This window comes from Plectropomus leopardus, chromosome 6 (genome assembly GCF_008729295.1).
Source record: "Plectropomus leopardus isolate mb chromosome 6, YSFRI_Pleo_2.0, whole genome shotgun sequence".
NCBI lineage: Eukaryota > Metazoa > Chordata > Actinopteri > Perciformes > Serranidae > Plectropomus > Plectropomus leopardus.
The window spans coordinates 25,802,429-25,820,621 of NC_056468.1; the positions used below are offsets into that span (position 1 = coordinate 25,802,429).

Consider the following 18,193-nt stretch of genomic DNA (forward strand, 5'->3'; position numbering starts at 1 on the left):
TTTACCTGAAATGCTTTAATAATAAAATTTAAAAAAAAAGATTTGTCCAAAAATCAGCCTTACATTTGGTTTAAGATATTCTTGAAAAGGTCTTAAAAACATTAAACTTTATTATCTGATACTTGTAGACATGCTGTTTAATGAGAAGGTCTGTCTTGTAAATGGCCCACCTCTGATTTGTATCAGTGCACCACAGGTTTGTAGTTTTACTTTAAGAAGACTCCTTGAAGTCATGGCGTAATTACTTTCCCACAAGGCGGGGCTCTGGAGCTGAAATTACATCACGCATAATAGGGTTGATTTAAACCTATATTCAAGAAGGCAACTGCTTGCCTATCATACTCTTGCACCTTGTTAATCCTTAACCAATGAATTAACCTTCATTACCAGTGTTGGAATATAGATGAGCGCTCTCTCTCCCGCTCTTGCTCTGAATCTTCTCCCCTCTATGCCATTCCTACCCTCCATCTCGCTCCCTGAGATGGGGGACGTCTGGGGTCAGTGATTCTGTCCTGTGTCGTCTCTGATAGTTCCTCCTGCATTCAGATTATTCTGACCTTAGATCAGCCCTATCAGCTGACCACTAAAGCACTTTAAACCCCAACCTATCCAACAGCCAGCTGCTCCCCACAGAGCAAAGATTGCCTCATATCTCTCAGCTTGTCTGTCTATCTGTCTCTGTCTCGTGCGAACAGGGGGAACAGTGCGACTAAAAAGGAAACCATGAGTAAATGCTCTTCGGCAATGCTTCAATTTCAAATGACAAAGTAGAGACAGAGGGCTGAGCACTGGTGTGAGATGAGCTTTATCCTCAGGTGTCATTTAAACATGGCCTCCTCTAGTCTGTAAATAACATGCCTCAGCTCCACTTTGCACATGAGAGTCAAGTGCTCTCAGCCAAGATTTGGGTAGAGGTGTGTGTGTGTGTGTCTGTGTGTGTGTGTGTGTGTACCATTTTTATAAAGCACATGAATCAATCCAGCGCCAAGAATTTGCTCCTGCTGTGAATGCGTGAGTTTGATTTTCTAAGTCTCAAAATCCAATATGTTTCAGAACAGAATCTATTGGATCAGTTTTATTGCCCCCAGTGTAACGGAGGTGTTTTCTCATGATTGTATTTGATTGACACCTGGCACTCAGTTATCCTTCGCTGCAGCCAATCTTTCAGACTACTGACAAGAAGCTAAACACTAGAAAAAGCATGTGGAGATTGTTTGTTTCACAAATTTGCAGACAAGATAAAATGAATTTATGAATTATATTTTCTGCACAGATACTTCTAGGCTTCCTTTTGTCTGTGCATCCTGTGCTTCTGCATCCAGATGAACGTCCGGTCTTATTGTGTGTGACCTCCGTCTCTCTGGCTGTTTGCTGTCTCGGATAACATTTTGACATTCCAGTCTCCTCTCACAGACACCGCGATGCCTCGGACCCAGGGTGGATGGGGGGCCCAATGATAAGGCTTCACTCACAATTAGCAGGCAGGAGCAGGGAGGCGAGCGGGGGAAATTGAACTGTCAGAGAGAGAAGAGAAGAGAGGAGGAGTGGAGGAGAGAGGAGGGTGGGATGGGGGGGTGTGTGACCCCATCCTGCAAAATGGAGCCCGTCATAATTTGTTCATTTGGTGCCCATCAGGCTCTACCTTCCCCTCTCTAACACTGCTCTGCTGACCTCCCTCCCTCTCTTTCACCTGCTCCCATCCCTCCCTACTCTTCCATCTCTCATCCTCCATTTCACCTTCCTGCTTATCTTCACTCATCTCGGCATCCCCTCCTTATTTCATTCCATGTTCATTGACTGCACATGCAATACAATTGTGCTCTCCCCTTTTGCCACATTTGTGCTGTGGCTATTAACAACATTATTCTTATTAAATGCACCAATTGGTGATTTAAGAAAAAAAATTACCCAGGGTCTCCAAGAGCTGGGAGTCGGGAGAAAAGGAGCTAACAAGACCGAGGCCTGTGCCTGCCCTGCCTCTCTGGAGGATGTGATGGATGGTAATGTTAATATTAAATAAGCAGAGAGGCTTTTAGCAGCTCTGTATTTAAATGTCAAATGCTGATGGGCCCTAATGAGATAATACTGCTGAGAGCAATTAGCCTGCGAGACACACAGAAGACTGTTTAAGACACTACACTCACACACATACAGTAGGTGTATACATACATTTATACATACTGTATATTGCTGAGTGGTGAAAACAGCTGCCACTTCCTGGAAAAATTGAATATATACCTCAGTGATTTATCCAAGGCTTGTTTGGAAAACAAGGCCATACTATTACTGCATGAACACTGCATGAACACCACTTCAGCTGTATGTCAGCTCATCTTAAAATTTCCTCATGATGTTAAGCAACTCAAAACACTACAGTACCAGTATGTAAGCAGGTGACATCAGACTCTTATTATAACTGTTACACTGTAAAATCTGGACTTACTTAATTTTGTGAAGTTATTGCAACTTATAAATTTTCTGTATTCTGCCGGTTGCAGACTAGTCAACGATATTTGTATATTTTAAAACATGTTAAGAAAACAGAATCCTATTTTTCATAATCAAGTTAATTCAGACTAACTTGATTTACTGGAGTTGGCAACACTAGAGCAAGGTAATTTCACTTGTCATTTTTAAGTTGCAATAACTTAACAAAATTAAGTAATTACAGCTAAAATTCAAGCAGTCTTAACAATTAGATGTGAAGTAAACAAATTCAGATCGATAGTTATGTTGACTTTACTTTTTCAAGTTGATCGGTTTCCAAGATTATTTTAAGTAAGATCATCTTGTCAGCCTGTGAAAGCAACAAGAACAGTGTAAAATCTGTGGTGATTTTTCCCCCCTACTGCACCACAGAAACCTGTTCAGATTTCAAATTAATCATACATAATACAGTTAATATCTGTGACGCATTTTGAACTTTTTGTTCTGGGTACAAAAACCTGTTTTATTTTTTTTTTTTATCAACAAAACCACATAGCAAAATCACTGAGTAAAATGCATCTGAGGTAATTGGCTACAAGCTAAAAACAACTAGCCTACTGTTTTACCTCTGTCATCTTGCCTTGTTGGCTATTTCCAAGATGATTCTCTTTTTCACTGCATGTGTCACCACCTATAAGAAAATGCATTCATATGTTGAGCTGTGCAAATAAAAACATATGTCTCTTAATATAGTTATTTAGTGCCTTGCATTACAATTGCAGTATGAGATTGAAGGATAGGTTTTAACAGCCAAAAAATTAAATTATGTTGCAGAAGGTATAGTGAAAATCAACAACTTTGCGTGATGCAGAAAAATATGGTATACTGCCCAGCATTAAAATTAGCTTTTAAAATACCTATGATCTGTACATTTAAGTAACTACACTCCGGATTACTAAAAACAAGAAGCCTAGAGTCTTCTGCAACATTGTGGCATTTCAGTGGCCTTAAAAACTGGCTTCCAAGTTTAGTGTCATTTTGAACTTCCCAGTATGTTATAATCTACTTAAGTTTGGAAATATATTAGATAGGGGAAAAAAAACACCTGTTTTGTTATCTTTAACACCATCTTGGTTGTAGAAGAGCCTGTAGGGATGATTCGACCAGGTGCAGCAGCGCCGTGTGTATTGTCCAGAGCGACCATGGTCAGCTCTGTTGGCAGCCTGGTGGAGATCTTCTCTTTACTGTGTGCACTTTTCTAGGTTATTAATGATGATAGCTTTAAGTTGTAAACTTTCTTAATTGGATGTACAGCATCTTTATGGGGCTGGTGTCTTCAGTATACGTTGATTTTAGTGTCTCTCAATTCTTAAGCTGTCCTTGACAAAATATCTGTCTCAGCTGACTTTACTGGTCTTCTCTGTGTCCAGTTTGTATTTTTCTGCCATGTCTCCAAAATATTTTGTCAGCCCAACATACTTAAGTTTCAGTTTAACAGATGGTCTGAATGTTTTGTTGATATGAAAACAAAACTTGACTTGAAATTTAAATTGCTCATAACTAGTAATAATGTTGTCTGAGTTGTGCAAAACTTTTAATGGTTGTCATCTTCACCCGTTGGGAAAAAGAAAGTCAGGCTTTGAATAAGTGTTTGTTTTCCCAGCGTGGCTCCTTCATTTCACAAGAATAGTTTCATCAATTGTTAGTTTTGGCTAAAGGTTGAACTGAGCAGTCACTGCTGATAAGACGGTATAGATTTTCATCTTTTAAAATCTCTCTGTCTCTCACTCTCTACACACTACGTGGGAATTGTTATATGTCAGCAAAACTTTGTGCTTGTGTGTGTGTGTGTGTGTGTGTGTGTGTGTGTGTGTGTGACAGAGAGGATACAGGTGTTGTTAGCAAGCTCTGAAGGTGACTGCTGGTCTCATCCATCAAACAGGCTTTCCTCAGGCTGATCCCTAATGGATCCCCTCAATCAGAGCTGCTCACTGTCAGTCGCAGTGCAACAAAATGAGAAATCAGGCAACTGGTCGCACAGCCAAGGTTGGGAGTCATATAAAGGGGACAAAGTGATAAAGACCAGCTCGTGTCCAGCCTGTTGATTAGTATTGAGTGATCCCAGCCTTTCAGCCGGTCATGACGAAAGCAGGACATCAATCTGAACAAAGCTACTTCTTCAACAGTTATAATTCAGCTGTATATTCACTACATCCAAACCTGCAATCTTGGCTTTGTGTGAGGTGTTGTGCTGGCTAGTGGCCACTGCATATCAGCCCGTGTCTTTATTTTCACTTAGTGTCTCAAATTAACTAGTTTTAATAAATCAATATAATTTGATAACAGGCTGCGGGCTGAGTGTGCCCAAGGTTTTGATTTCATTCTGTGCAATTTACAGCATAATGCAAATGGAAATGGTAAATGGGCTAAGCCCTTTCTGTGCTTTAAAAAATAGTCCCGGGCTAATGTAGTTATCAAGTGTTAACGCACTTCACTTTACCATAGGCCATTAAAATCTATGAAGGGAGGACAGATTCAAACAGAGCATTCACTTTATTTGTCCGTGTCCAGGCCTCCTTACTATGTTAAATGCTGGTTCAGTCTTCCCTTCACAGTGATTTGATTTGAGAAGCTAATATACTGAAAGCCTCTTCTTACTGTTTGTCTCCAGCTACTCATTCTCTCAGCTTTAAAAGCCCAGAGCCTTTATTATTGAAAAGGCCTCTATTTGGTTTTAGGGTCTTACAATATTGGGCACCACATTTTCCTCCGAGAACAGAGAATGAAAGGGGTTTGAGTGCCGTTGGTGCCTAAAATAGATTCATTATACAGTAAGTCTGTGTTTGGCTTCTAAATAGACAGGGAAGACTGATTCACAGAGATATGGAGGTACAGTAAAGTAATCACACTAAAAGCTCTCTGTCTTGACACAGGTTGTGCTCCACCATCAAAGCCATCACTTCACATCTCAGTCGTCTTATACAAACTGTAGTGTTGTTGAAGACCTTGTGCACCGTTAGCAAACTGTTAAAGTAGCTCAAGGCTGAATTATCAACCAGGCGAAGCCAACAACTGTCCGAGAGGCTCAGATTCATTGCGTTACTTGGGTTTTTAGTAGTTTAATAAACTGCACACCTACAGAATAATATCAGCTGAAATACTAAATGCCTCTTGGTGAGCTTTGCATCATTACATCATCCTGAGACTTTGACGCCTGAGTCAAATTTAACTTTAATTTTGTTTGGCGAGATACTCTTCACTCCTAAAAATTCTGTTTTTATAATTACAGTGCGGTGATGGTGTTATCAGTGCCTGAGATATGTTGAAAGATATTTCTTTTGAGCTAATAAAACACTTTATCTACTGCGTTGGTGTCACAGTGAAGTGATTGGTTTGGTGGTGACACACATAGTGCAGAAATTTGAGACAAGAATTTAGGAATTGTGTCTGTAGTTAGGTTTAGGCAACAGAAGCACTTTGGTTAAATTTAGGAAAAGATTGTGATTTTGATTAAATGTTCATTTAAAAAATATAACAATAGAAAAACAGTGTTGTAGATAGCATATTCCAAGATTGCCTATTTTGGCAGAAAAGGAATAAAAATACGTTGTTCCGCAGATTCCGTATCAACATTTTTGCAACTTTCCAGATTCATTCACAGTATATGAACTGTAGTCCTTAGTATTAAAATTGGACACCCTTTAAAGCCAAGATATTAAAAATACTAAGCTCATGACATCCCCAAAACACTGAATCAGAAATGTATTGACTTATATCAAAAAGAAAGTCTGTAATTTTCTTATTAATATTTAGATTTTCTTTTATTTAGAAATGTTATTTACTGAATTAACTGTTCAATTGTGCTTTCTGAAAATCTAATTTTGTGACATGAAGGTCTTAATGCTGTCTCAAAGCCCTCCCCACCCTAACCCAACGCATAACATTTTAGTGTTTAATTGATTAAGTATTTTGTTGGCCCAAAACTTGTCAAATCTTAACAAATGAAGCCTGAAAATGTTGTGATTAGCTCATTAAATACTTTTTATTCACATTTGTCATTGTAGAACTGCAGTTTGCTAAATTCTACAAACCAATTTACTTCTGAGAGTATTTACACAAACAAGTTAAATGTCGACATATGTGGTTTTATGTTAATGTCAACCTGGGCATCCTCATATGTGCTGGAATTTTGATTTCCTTATTGTTTTGTGTAATTTTAAGTGTTTTAACAAACAACCAATGCTGTTTTCTGGTGAGACCAACAAAGAGAGAGAATGATTATATTTAATATTTTTGTTCTGCTTTTGTGAATTAAGTATCTGATAGTGTTAGTAGGTGATATCCATTTCATTCAATCTTTGTCCTGGTTGCAAGCATTTGCTGGCTTGTTGACGTATGTGGTGATATTAATATTGGTGGGCGTATCGATTTGGAGGCTTGCTCGCAGTCATACATACAGCTGTCCAGTGGTGGGCTTACCAATCACCATAAGTCAGTGTCCGGCTGGGAACACCAGGGGTGGTGTGAGCACCCATCAGAAATTAATCAGAGAGATTTAATGCAGCCTTCGTCTCTAATACTTTACTTTTAGAGTCTGTGCAGTTCTCATATTATTCATACAGTATCATACTGTTTGGCTGGAGTTTGACTTCAGTTTTCAAGAGAAGCCGAACACGAGAGCATTGTGGGGATCAGATTTGGTCCAAAGCATTTAACAGTTTTATAAATGTCATATACAATGTAAGCAGCATTGATTCTGCTCTAACTTCTGATATTACAAAAATGTTGAAATTCTTTCTGCCAGCAATGACAAGATTTATGCAGCCATCTGTTTAAAGTCTTGCTGCTCGCTCTGTCTGTCTCTTTGTTTTACCCTCCACGCTCCCTTCTCTCTCTGAAGCTAATGAAGGCTCCTTGGTTACAGTCCATGATTATCATACAGATAGGATCATATCCCATTGATTTTATGCAGATGATCACCTTTCTGTGTACGCAGGGCTGATGGTGGTAGTAATTTACAGAAGAAAATCAATTACCCTTCTCGTCTGCAGGAGTAATTGTTTATTATTTTCCTATTAGACAAACTGTGTTGATCAATGTTATGAAAAGATTGCCCATGAATACTATCAACATAAATAGATTTGCCTTCGACATTAGTCCTAGTTTTCCTTTAATGACCTGTACAATGTCAAACCAATGCCACAGGCTGAGATTTAAGCACTAACTATATGTGGTGGATTTGTGTGTGTGTGCTTATGTATGCATGTGTGTTTAGTATGGGCTATAAGGAAGGAATGCAGCGTTTTTTCAGTCTGTTTATACGTTTTATATTTCTTTGTGGGGAAAAGGGTCAATATTTAAATTGGAAACATGGGTGGATTTCTGACCCCTGAATTCAAAATTAACACAGAGATGCAAAAAGACCACAAAGACTTGCAAATAAAAAGCTAAGAGAGAGGAAATAACTACAAAAACGGGCAAACTACCACAACGAGACACAAAAAGACTACAGATCAACACAAAGTGACCAATTAATTAAGTTAAAATGACCTGAAATAGATCCTAATGACTACAAAAGACAAAACAACCTCAAGAAAATTTAAAATGACAACAAAGAGATACAAAACTACCTTAGTGAGACACATTTCCTTAGTGAGACACAAAATAACCTCAATGAGACACAAAATATCCCCAGTGACACTCATAATTACCTCAGTGAGACACAAACTTACCTCTGTGAGACACAAAATAACCTTGATGAGAAACAAAATAACTTGAGAGTTCTTGAGAGACCAAAAAGATTTAAAAGTATGACAAAAGTACACAATTACCCCAATAAGACACAAAATGACATTAAAGATACACAAAACAATCTCAAGAAGTTTTAAAATGACCACAAAGAGACAACATTACCTCAGTGAAACACAAAATGACCTCAGTAAGACACAAAAATACCTGAATAAAATGCAAAATAATTACAAAAAACAAAACAATCTCAATTAGATTTAGAGAGACAAAATGACCCAATGAGACCAAAATGGTTCCAAAAAGACATGAAACAGCCACACGGAGACATCGAGAGACACAAAACTACAAAAAGATTCATTAACACTATGAAGAGATGCAAAACCACAAATTCTGTGTGTCTTGCTCTTATGAAGGAGAGGTGGGGCCCTTTGCATATCTATGTCCAGGGGCCCGTTGTTTCATAATCATGTCCAGAGAGCCTCTGTAGGTCTTCAGTTGAACTACAAGTCCACAGATACAGTATCTACTCTATGGAGGTTTGATTGAATGATGAAACAATTACATTCAATATAGTATGCATTGCATCCTGCTACGACACTGTTGTTGTTTCACAAATATGCTGCTGATGTGAATAGTCAGTGGTTCCCCTGGCCCCGTCCACAGCCTCTCTGCCTGTATCAGTGTGGATTGATCTAGACACAAACTAATCACTATTACTCACTGAAGTAATTGGCCCGGCCCAGATCACAGAGTAGCAACCGATCGACTGGTCCGGGGATCGATACTCTGATCAGAAGAGGTGGGAGCAGAGAAAGTAGGGACTCAGAGGAAGGAGGAGGGATGTTTTGTAATGTGGCAGATCAATCTGGCTCAACAGCACAGTCTCTGGGTGTGTTCTAGTCCACCTATCACATTCACTGTGCTGCCCATTTTAACTTTTGCTTTTTAGCTTATTTCTCAAGTGCTTCTCTGCCCGACGTATATCTGGATTCAGGAGGGCTTACAATCATTACAAATTCCCACACACTTCTTCTAGTCCTCTTCAGTCTTACAGCGTCTCTAAGAACTCTGACCAAAGGTTGAACACACATTGACAAACACCATTAGAAAAGAAAATCTGCCATGGAGATGGATTTTGGACAATTAAGTCAATATCTGGACACCAGGAGATCCGCTGACATTAAAAACATTTAGGTGACGACATGAATGCCTGATATTTATTAGCTGTTGTTAGCTGTAGCTTTATTTAACCTCTACTAGTTTCTAGTCATGGTTTTAAAGGGCGCCTATTGATTCTTTCTCTTATTTTCTGTCGTATACTGTATATATAATGCTATAATTAGACTTTGACAGATCATCAACCTAGCCGATTATCAGGACAGATATTTGGCATTTTGCAGATTATCTGTATCTGCATTTTATTTTAATCATTGCTGATAAAATTAATCAACAACTGAGGTTTGTAAAATCTCAGGGAGCTGTTTTTATTAATTTATTTTTAATTTAAATTTCAGCTTGACTTTTTAAAAAAAAAAAAGTTGCAGGGAACTTGCTGTATATGATGTTGAAAGTTTCGGTTTTGATTAAGCATTTGCTAAAGGCATTTAAACAAGTTTTGTGTTGGAGTTTGTTATAGTCCAAATTCTAAATATTGACAGAAGATTTTCATTTTTATTGTAAATGCATATCGGTTTCAAATATTGATCTCAATAACCATTAATAATCTGTATCGGCCCTGAAAAACAATATCTGTCGACCCCTAGTTAGAATGTCAGATGTTCATATTGAAAATGGCCAAAGTTTCAGATCATGACGGAAAAATAATCCCTTTGTGCTAAAACCTCAGACTGCTCTGAACACTCTGTAACAAACTGACGTCAGCTTGTCTTGAAAATAGAAAAAAAAAGTTGGAAACAAATTCTTTATAGCGTTGTCTGCTCCAGGCATGCTACTGCAGATGTTTACTTTTCACACTCTGCTGCATGTAGCTACATGTGAACGTCAGGGAAACCTGTGTTCTCGGTTACTAGTGTTTTGAAATTCTCCCCAATTTCGGATCATATGTCTGCTGCAACATGTCCTCTTTTTAATATGTTTATTATGCTGGTAAGAGAGAGCACCTGATACAAGAATCATCGGCATTTTGGCAGCTTGGCCCTATAGTGAGGAACATGTCCTCTTGTGAAGATTTTGGTTAAGAAGCTTTTTTGATTAATCACTATACACTTCACATTCATTCCACTTTTGCATTGACAGTGCAGAAATGAAGACAGAGAGACCTGAAAACACTGACCAGTTGTATTGTTGTTTAAGATGTAAGATTTAATTGATTTTTTTTTTTATGCAGTGCTGATAGTCAATTAACAGACAATGAACTCACAACAGTCTTTACTTACTCAATATTCTCATTCTGTTTCACAGTGATTCTGCTGCAACTACTTGTGTCCACTCTGTCATCTCTTGCATGTTTGTCTGTCCTGACAGAGGTGGTCCTTCTGTTTCTTTTCTGTGGTTCTTACCTTTTATGAGGGTATATGTGAATATTTTAAAGCTCTCTGAGAAAACTTGTTGACTGTCTTGACTCAAATCTAATTTTAATATTTTAATTAATGATCCATGTCTTTCATCATGCTAAAATATCAAATATTTCCGACTTCTCAAAATTGAAATTTTGTTTTGACAAAAGCCGTTAGAAGATGAGCTCTGTGATATGATGAGGGACATTTTTGCTATTTTTTGACATTTCATAGAAAATCAGTTAACTACTTTGAGCCTAATCGAAAACGAAAATAATCATTAGTTACAGCTTTATATTAATGAAATGTACTTCCAGCAGAGAAAAGCTATAATAAACTCCTATATCAGCAGTAAAATATTCCTGTAAAATCATGTGGGTCATGCCATTGTGACCAAGTTTCCTCCTAGTTCTTTATAATCTGTACAATACGCAAACACTGTCACTGGAGCTGGTCCAGGATTTTTCTCCACAGCAGGACAGAGAATTGTCTGTTCCAGCTGATGTGGATTGTAACTGTTTGTTTTTTTTAAGAAACCAAAGCTCCCAGAAGGAACTAAAAAAACAAACATGTACATAAAACACAAAAAATTCTGGGATCTGTGAACAAACCCAACACCTTCACTGCTAAGAGCTGACAGAGCTGACGACTGAGCCGCTGTGCTCGATCCCGCAGAGTACACGAAACACTGGGATCAGTCTCTCAACATTTGGCCTCAACCGTTGCATTCTCCTGCTCAGCCTATTTCATGGAAAGAGCAGGTGGTCCTAATATTTCATGCGTTCAATGTGTTTGCAACCCTTAGCCCCCCACTTCTGCCTCTGTCTATTCCTCATCCCACTAGAGCCCATTTCTCTTTCATCCACGCTGGTCGTCGTCCTGCTTTTAGGAGGTTCCTGCTCGGCCAGACAGAACGCTGAGCACAGTTTCGGAGCGCTGGCCCTCCTCTCAACATTCTCATCTCAGCATCTCCCCTGACGCTGCTCCTGTCTCGCTTTCTCCTCTCCTCCATCTCCTCCATCTCCCTCTGCTGCCCTTCTCCCCCCTTTGCCTTTTTTCTCTTTCTTACCCTTCTCTCTTCCTTTTCCCTTCCCTCTCTCTTTCTCTCTCTCTGTGGTTGTTGATTGGGTGTCTGAGTGCTTGTGGCAGCTGTGTGTTGTGTGTAATAGAGCAGAGAGGCTAGTCTGAATACAGCGATGGGAGAATTTGTTTATGTGAGAGATGCATAGATGGAGACAGGTCTCCAGACGCTGCGGGCTCTCTCTTGCTGTCATCCTGCATTCAGGCCCTGACAGGAGATCTGAGATGGCCAAATATGCCAGACGCTCGCCCCGAATCCCCAAGCTGCACCCCACAATCCAACCGATGTGTGTTTGTGTTTATTCAGATTTGACAGAATGATTCTGTGTGTGCGTGCATGCATGTGGAGTGTGTGCACGGGTCTCCAGGATAGCATGCTTGATCAGATTCCCCTGCCACAAGCTTGGTCCAGGGTCCATTACCACTGAGCGATAGAGGGGAGAAACTCCACCAGCTATTCTCTTTTTATCCCATCCCAGTGATCTCTTTCTCTGATATGTTAAGTCTGTTCAGCGGGGCAAGGATTCGGCTTCCATCGCTTCTCCGAGATGTGTGTCCACCTCAAACAGCTCATTTAGTATTTTCATTCCCCTCTGCTTGTAGTCGCATTTGTATGTGAATGTTTGCGGCGGTTTGTCCAAGTTAGCCTTGTCACTTCAAGCTCGCATCTTCAGGGACTCTTTGTCTTTGTGTCACTGTGATGTACGGCAATGTGTTATTTAAATCAAGTGTTTCAATTGAATAACCTCTTTGCTTTTTGGTTCATGCAGAGCTTCCAATATAGCAGTGCACTGTCCTGCTTGGTGCAGTACTGAGCCGGCACTCTTTTTCCTAAATGAAAACAAACTAATGTATTGGAATAATATGCTTAGAGGAGAAGAGACTAAAGCACAATTAATGAAGACTGAATCCGGAGTGGCTGCTTGGGTTTACAGCTGTTGTTCCCATTAGAATCCATGCTTCCATCAATGCAGCTCGACTACAAAACGCGAAGGCTGCATTCTGAGAGCGACCACAGTCGGCATGTTGTGGCCTTTTAACTGCCTTCAGCAATCACATTTGATGCTCCTTAATTATCTGACACTTTCCCCCCTCTCTCTCTCTCTCTTCTGCCTTGCTGCCCTCTTCCCCGTTCAGCCGCAGAGACGGTGCGTTTGCTTACCGCTCTGCCTCTGCCTAAGTGTTCGCCTGCATGTAAATTAATCTTGATTCACTTTACCCTGCCCTGCTGAGTGCTACAAATTACCCTATAGCAACGAAACAGCACAAGTGAAAAAAGCCAAATTGCTGCACTTGATAGGCTGTTGCTCCTGTGCTTTATGCCATTACATTAGGCCTCCATAATGAATGCTCTCTTGTGAAAAGTAGTGTGTTGTGGGTTTTTAATTCATCCTGAATAGGGAATGTTTGTGCATCTTTCTCTCACTCTGTCTGTCCTTAGAAGGAGCTTTAATGAAGGAGGCCTTGCCGGGTAACCACGAGGCGTACATTCACTCACAGCGCTCCCCCCTGTCCTCCCAAACGTCAGCATCCATCATTCCATTTACAGGAGCTTGACAAAATTAGCTGCCTTTGTGCCATAGTCCCTCTAATTGGCGGAGGAAGAAAAACAGGCTTTTGACACAAACACAGGCAACACATTCACTTACCGCAGCACTTGTCTCTCTGTGGATGTTAATGCGAAAGGGGTTTAGGTTTTAATTCACCAGAACAGAATTGCCTCTAGCTTGAGTGCTTCGTTTTCCACCCTGACTGCTCTTCACAAATTTCCCTGCCGTATTTTATTGCTTTTAAACCACAGTTTTATGTTCTTTCTCCGCTGATGGATGTTCACTCAGTACTTACTCGCTTGTCCGGTGAGACTACGTCCCTTAAGAAGTCTTTGTTCTGCCATCATAACAAAAGTATTTTTTTTATTTTCTCTGTTTCATGTTAGTCAAATATTCTGCTGCATATGAAATAACCTTGACTATTGACAATGCAAGGGCACTCACTGTGGGTATGTTCTCCTGTGTGTGTGTGTGTGTTTGCGTGTGTAAATCAATGACAGTGAATGGGAGGAACCCCTCGACAAACCCTCATCTTTCATCTTGAATAACCGATATCATAAACAGACGCTACTCATCAATCTCACCTGTGTTCCCAATACAAAGATGGGAGGCAGGCCTATTTCCCTCTCTTTCTGCAGACCTGATGACATTTACTAAATTGCCCTATGCGTGTGTGTATATATACAGACAGAGAGCAATGTGTTTGTGAGTGTGTGTTACTGCGTGCATGCGCCCCAGGTGTTTGTGCTCAGCAACATTTGTGCAAACTTGATGCTGTCTGTTTGTATTCCAGTAATATTGTAGATCAATTTGGTTTGAGTGGACAGTTTGGTTTTCAGTGATCTTTGCCTTTTCTTTTCTTTTTTTTTTGTGTGTATGTGCAGTTGTTCGTGCAGCTCCGTAACCATCCACAGAGGGGCAGTGCAGCAGTGCAGCAGTGGAGCGGGCAAGAAAATGAAATAAAAGTGGGGATAAATCAGGAAAACCAGCACACATGAAGAAGAGGTAAAGATTGAATTATGTTTAATGATGTCATTTGAAGAGGAGTGTGCTATATTATAACAAATGATAAAAATGTGTTTTAATGAGTAGTCATAAAGACTCAGTAGACAATCTTATTCAATAGGCCCCAGAATTGGCTTGCAAGGGTCCTTAGAGTTGGAAAAAGAACAAAGTGACTTTGGAACAATTATTGCACGCCTGTTTATTATCACTCACCAATTCCATGGCAAATTGAGTGTGCTGGATGTGTGTGCGTGTGTGTGTGTGTGTGTGTGTGTGTGTGTGTGTGTGTGTGTGTGTGTGTGTGTGTGTGTGTGTGTGTGTGTGTGTGTGTGTGTGTGTGTGTAAGCATGTGTGTGTGGCCCAAGGTCATGGTAAACATTGTACATCACTACCTTCAGGCAACAGTGATAATCCCTGGATAAATAATAGATGGAGTATAAATCTATTATCCTGAACAAGCCTGATAAAGACATTTATCCCTCTGAAAGGGGGATTACCAAACTAAGACCATTTTTTGTGTGTGTGTGTGTGTGTGTGTGTGTGTGCGTGCGTCTGTGAGCGTGTGTCTGTCTCTTGCTATTAAGGTGACAGCGGAGATAAAGCACAGATGCTATCGATCCAAAGAATCAAAGTATATTTTATAAAAACATTTCACCCAAAGCATGTCTTTTGATCCTCAATCTTTAATATAACTTATCTTGCATGAAACGTTACTCGCTAATTTTCATGAAAAAAGAAAACACAATTGTGATTAAAAGGCTGTTTTTACTGAAACAATTCAAGTTGCTCAATGAAGTGTTCTTCAGCCAACTGTTCCTCTCTGAACTCAAACCAAACAAAGTTCCCAGCAACTGCAAAACAAAGAGCGCCACAACAATTAGTTGGTAACAATTAAATATCATTATGTTGTAATTAATCTGCACACAATTCATTAAATACTAATTCCATATGAAAATCAGGGTAGAACAGAATGCCATCAATATGCTGTTTTAATTAGCATGTGATTGACAACGTGCTGAAATGAAGAGTTTTTGTATAGGATGACTCGGCCTCTGTGTGTGTGTGTGTGTGTGTGCAAAGTGGATCATCTTAAGTGTGTAAAGATAAACTCCCCTCTGTCTGTTGATGGTAATTAAGTTTGCTCCCTGTGGGGTTGCTGGTATGGCCAGGTTGGGGCGAGACGGGTGGGGGGCATGATCTGTGCTAATTGTCGTACATGAGAGCCTGTTTTGGCTCCTCATGAGCACTGCGGGGCCCCTGTGTGTGTGTCAGTGTGTGTCAGTGTGTGTGTGTGTGTGTGTGTGTGTGTGTGTGTGTGTGTGTGTGTGTGTGTGTGTGTGTGTGTGTCCAAGAGTTGTGAAACTGAATGGAGCCATATGACTATGGGTCACACCCAGAGTGCTGTTGCTAAGATACAGCATCTGAAGCATCATGGAGGGGTGGTACCGGGGTACTCCATCTTCAGCCCCCCCACCACCCTGATCCTGCTTCCTCCCCTCTGTCCCCCCTCTGCCACTTCCCCCTGGGGTTTGGCTGAATGGCTGAGGCTGACAGGGGCTGAATGGTTTGGGGTGACAGGGGGGTGGTGTCCTATTTGTCCCTAAATGCTTCTCTATAGACCCCTGATAATAGACTGGCTGCTTGTTCCCCTTCCCCACCCGCCCCACCAAACCTCCGCCGCCTCCTCCGCCACCTTCACCCACTCTGTCTCTGTCTCCTTGTCTCATTGTCTCCCTCCTCATCCCCTCTGTCTCGCTTTCCTCCCTATCATGTCTCCTTCTCTTCCTATCTCTTTCTCTGTCTTTCTTTTTCTTTTCTCTTTCTGCTGCTGCACTTCTTCAGGTTCAGTCCTCTGATGTATAAGTATTCTTTGCTGCTTGTTAGATCGTGCTCAAGAGTGTGTGTGTGTATGTAAAAGCAGAAGGTCACTGCTTGTTACTCACCTCTCCAGCTCCTCCATTGTCCAGCAGCTCTGGCTCTGCCAGTGTTAATAGGAGCTACGTTTGATGTTGTTCTTTCATGCTTTGTTTGGAGACATGGCTGAGGATACCTTTGATGGCTGCAGGCCTGTTAGTCAGGCCGTGTGATAAATGAGGGGGAGTAAGGAAAAGTCTTTTTTAATGGCGGATCTGTGATCAAATAAAAAATAATAAAGCGATGAAACCAATTCAAGCAGGAGCTTTGAAAAGAATACAAAGATGGAGCCTCTCTGTATTCACAGTGCACTGAAAAGGAAGGCAAACAGAGAGGTCACTACCCTGCATGTGGAACACCCTCTGCTTAGTGGATTCACTGCATCAGATGTTTATGTGTGCTTTCATGGTGAAAAAAAAAACTGTTTACTAACTTGAATGTGCATGAGTGCATGCTTGATTTTATGTACGTCTGTGTCTATGTGTGAGCATGCACGCCCGTGTTAGGGGTCAGGAGTGAAGATGTTACCCTCTGGTCATTCATCACAAGTGTGACACGCTCCCCCCTGCGCTCCGGTACGCAGAGGCAATGTTTTATAAAAGAATAACACGTCAGCGGGCACCCGCCGGCCATCCATTACCACACAGCGCAACCTGCAAAAATGTACAATAGACTCACAGATCACATGGACTCACTGTGAACCATACTTGTCGTCTGCATATGCAGTAGCACTCATTGCCCTGTCCATTATTTGTTGTTGGGGTCTTTGGAAAAAAATTTTATTGACCTATAAAATTTAGCTTCCTCTTGCACTGCGTGATTTGTGTTGTCCTGCAAAGGCAGAATGAGGAAGAGGATGGAGGAGATGGTTATGTTTAAGACATAAGAGGCCCAGAGTACAGAAGCAGAGTTGGTTCATGGGGGCTGAGCAGACCTCGAAAGTGTTGGGTGCTGAGGGTAAAATGTCTTTATCTTCTCTCTAAACACACACACACACACACACACACTTAAGGCTGCCCTTACATGGCTCATCAGTCATCCAGCCGACAGCAGCTGCTACCACTATTACTGCTACACACACATTTCAAACTGTCATGTTAATCAACAAAAAAAGAGAAAAATAATATTGCATGTATGCAAGTATACATCATGTATCCACATTTTAGTGACATATATGTACATGCAGAATATATATTATTGATAAAATGTAGAAATACTTTACAACACAGCAGTTAATTTAGAGGAAAACGCCCATATGTAAGACAAACAGGTACTCAGACACATTACCAAAAAAACCCTGCTGCACTTTGTATTATGGACCACACACATTTGTTGGTTCGTAATTTTCAGACTCCAGAAAGTTATTGCTGCATGCCAAGAAATAGTCTAGCACACAAGCACAAGTGAAATTACAAATTGTGTTGTTTTTCAAACCAATTACCAAAGTAATTGTTAGCGTTATATGCTTTTTCAAACGACAGATACATTTCATTTATGCGTTATTATGTAGCGGAAGTTGAAACTTTATGTTTCTTTACATTTCAGTGATGCTGTGGTTAACATGTGGTTAGGTTTAAGGGCAAAAAAACAATGGGCTGTAATTAGGAAAAGATCATGTTTTGCCTTAGAAAACCCAGTTTGGTGGCACAGTCCAATCTAGAAAAGCAGTGATATCTTTGAAAAAAACCCAACCACTTATCATTGCATTAACCCCGCTGGAAACAGCGATGACTTGCTAAAAAGCAACTGGTTTTGTGGTTAGTTTGTCTCAAACAGTGGTTTGCAACCAGGCAGGTATCACTCTCAGGTGTCACGTCATCCACTAACCCCTTTACCTCCTGATTATAATGTCGGCCTGTATAGTCACTTTAAAAATATTGATATGATATGTATGAAGGGTATAAATGTAACCTACATGATTTGCAGAATTGTACAACACTTTCTTCTGGTTTC

The 18,193-nt window shown here is 40.4% G+C and overlaps 1 protein-coding gene across 1 annotated transcript in view; it reads left to right on the plus strand.

Moving 5' to 3' along the window:
* Nucleotides 1-18,193, plus strand: part of LOC121944011 (homeobox protein orthopedia B-like) — a 67,140-nt gene that overhangs the window by 13,520 nt on the left and 35,427 nt on the right. Inside the window, exon 2 of the mRNA XM_042487659.1 lies at nucleotides 14,206-14,326. The gene's annotated coding sequence lies outside the window, so the exon portion shown is untranslated. The remainder of the gene's footprint in view (nucleotides 1-14,205; nucleotides 14,327-18,193) is intronic.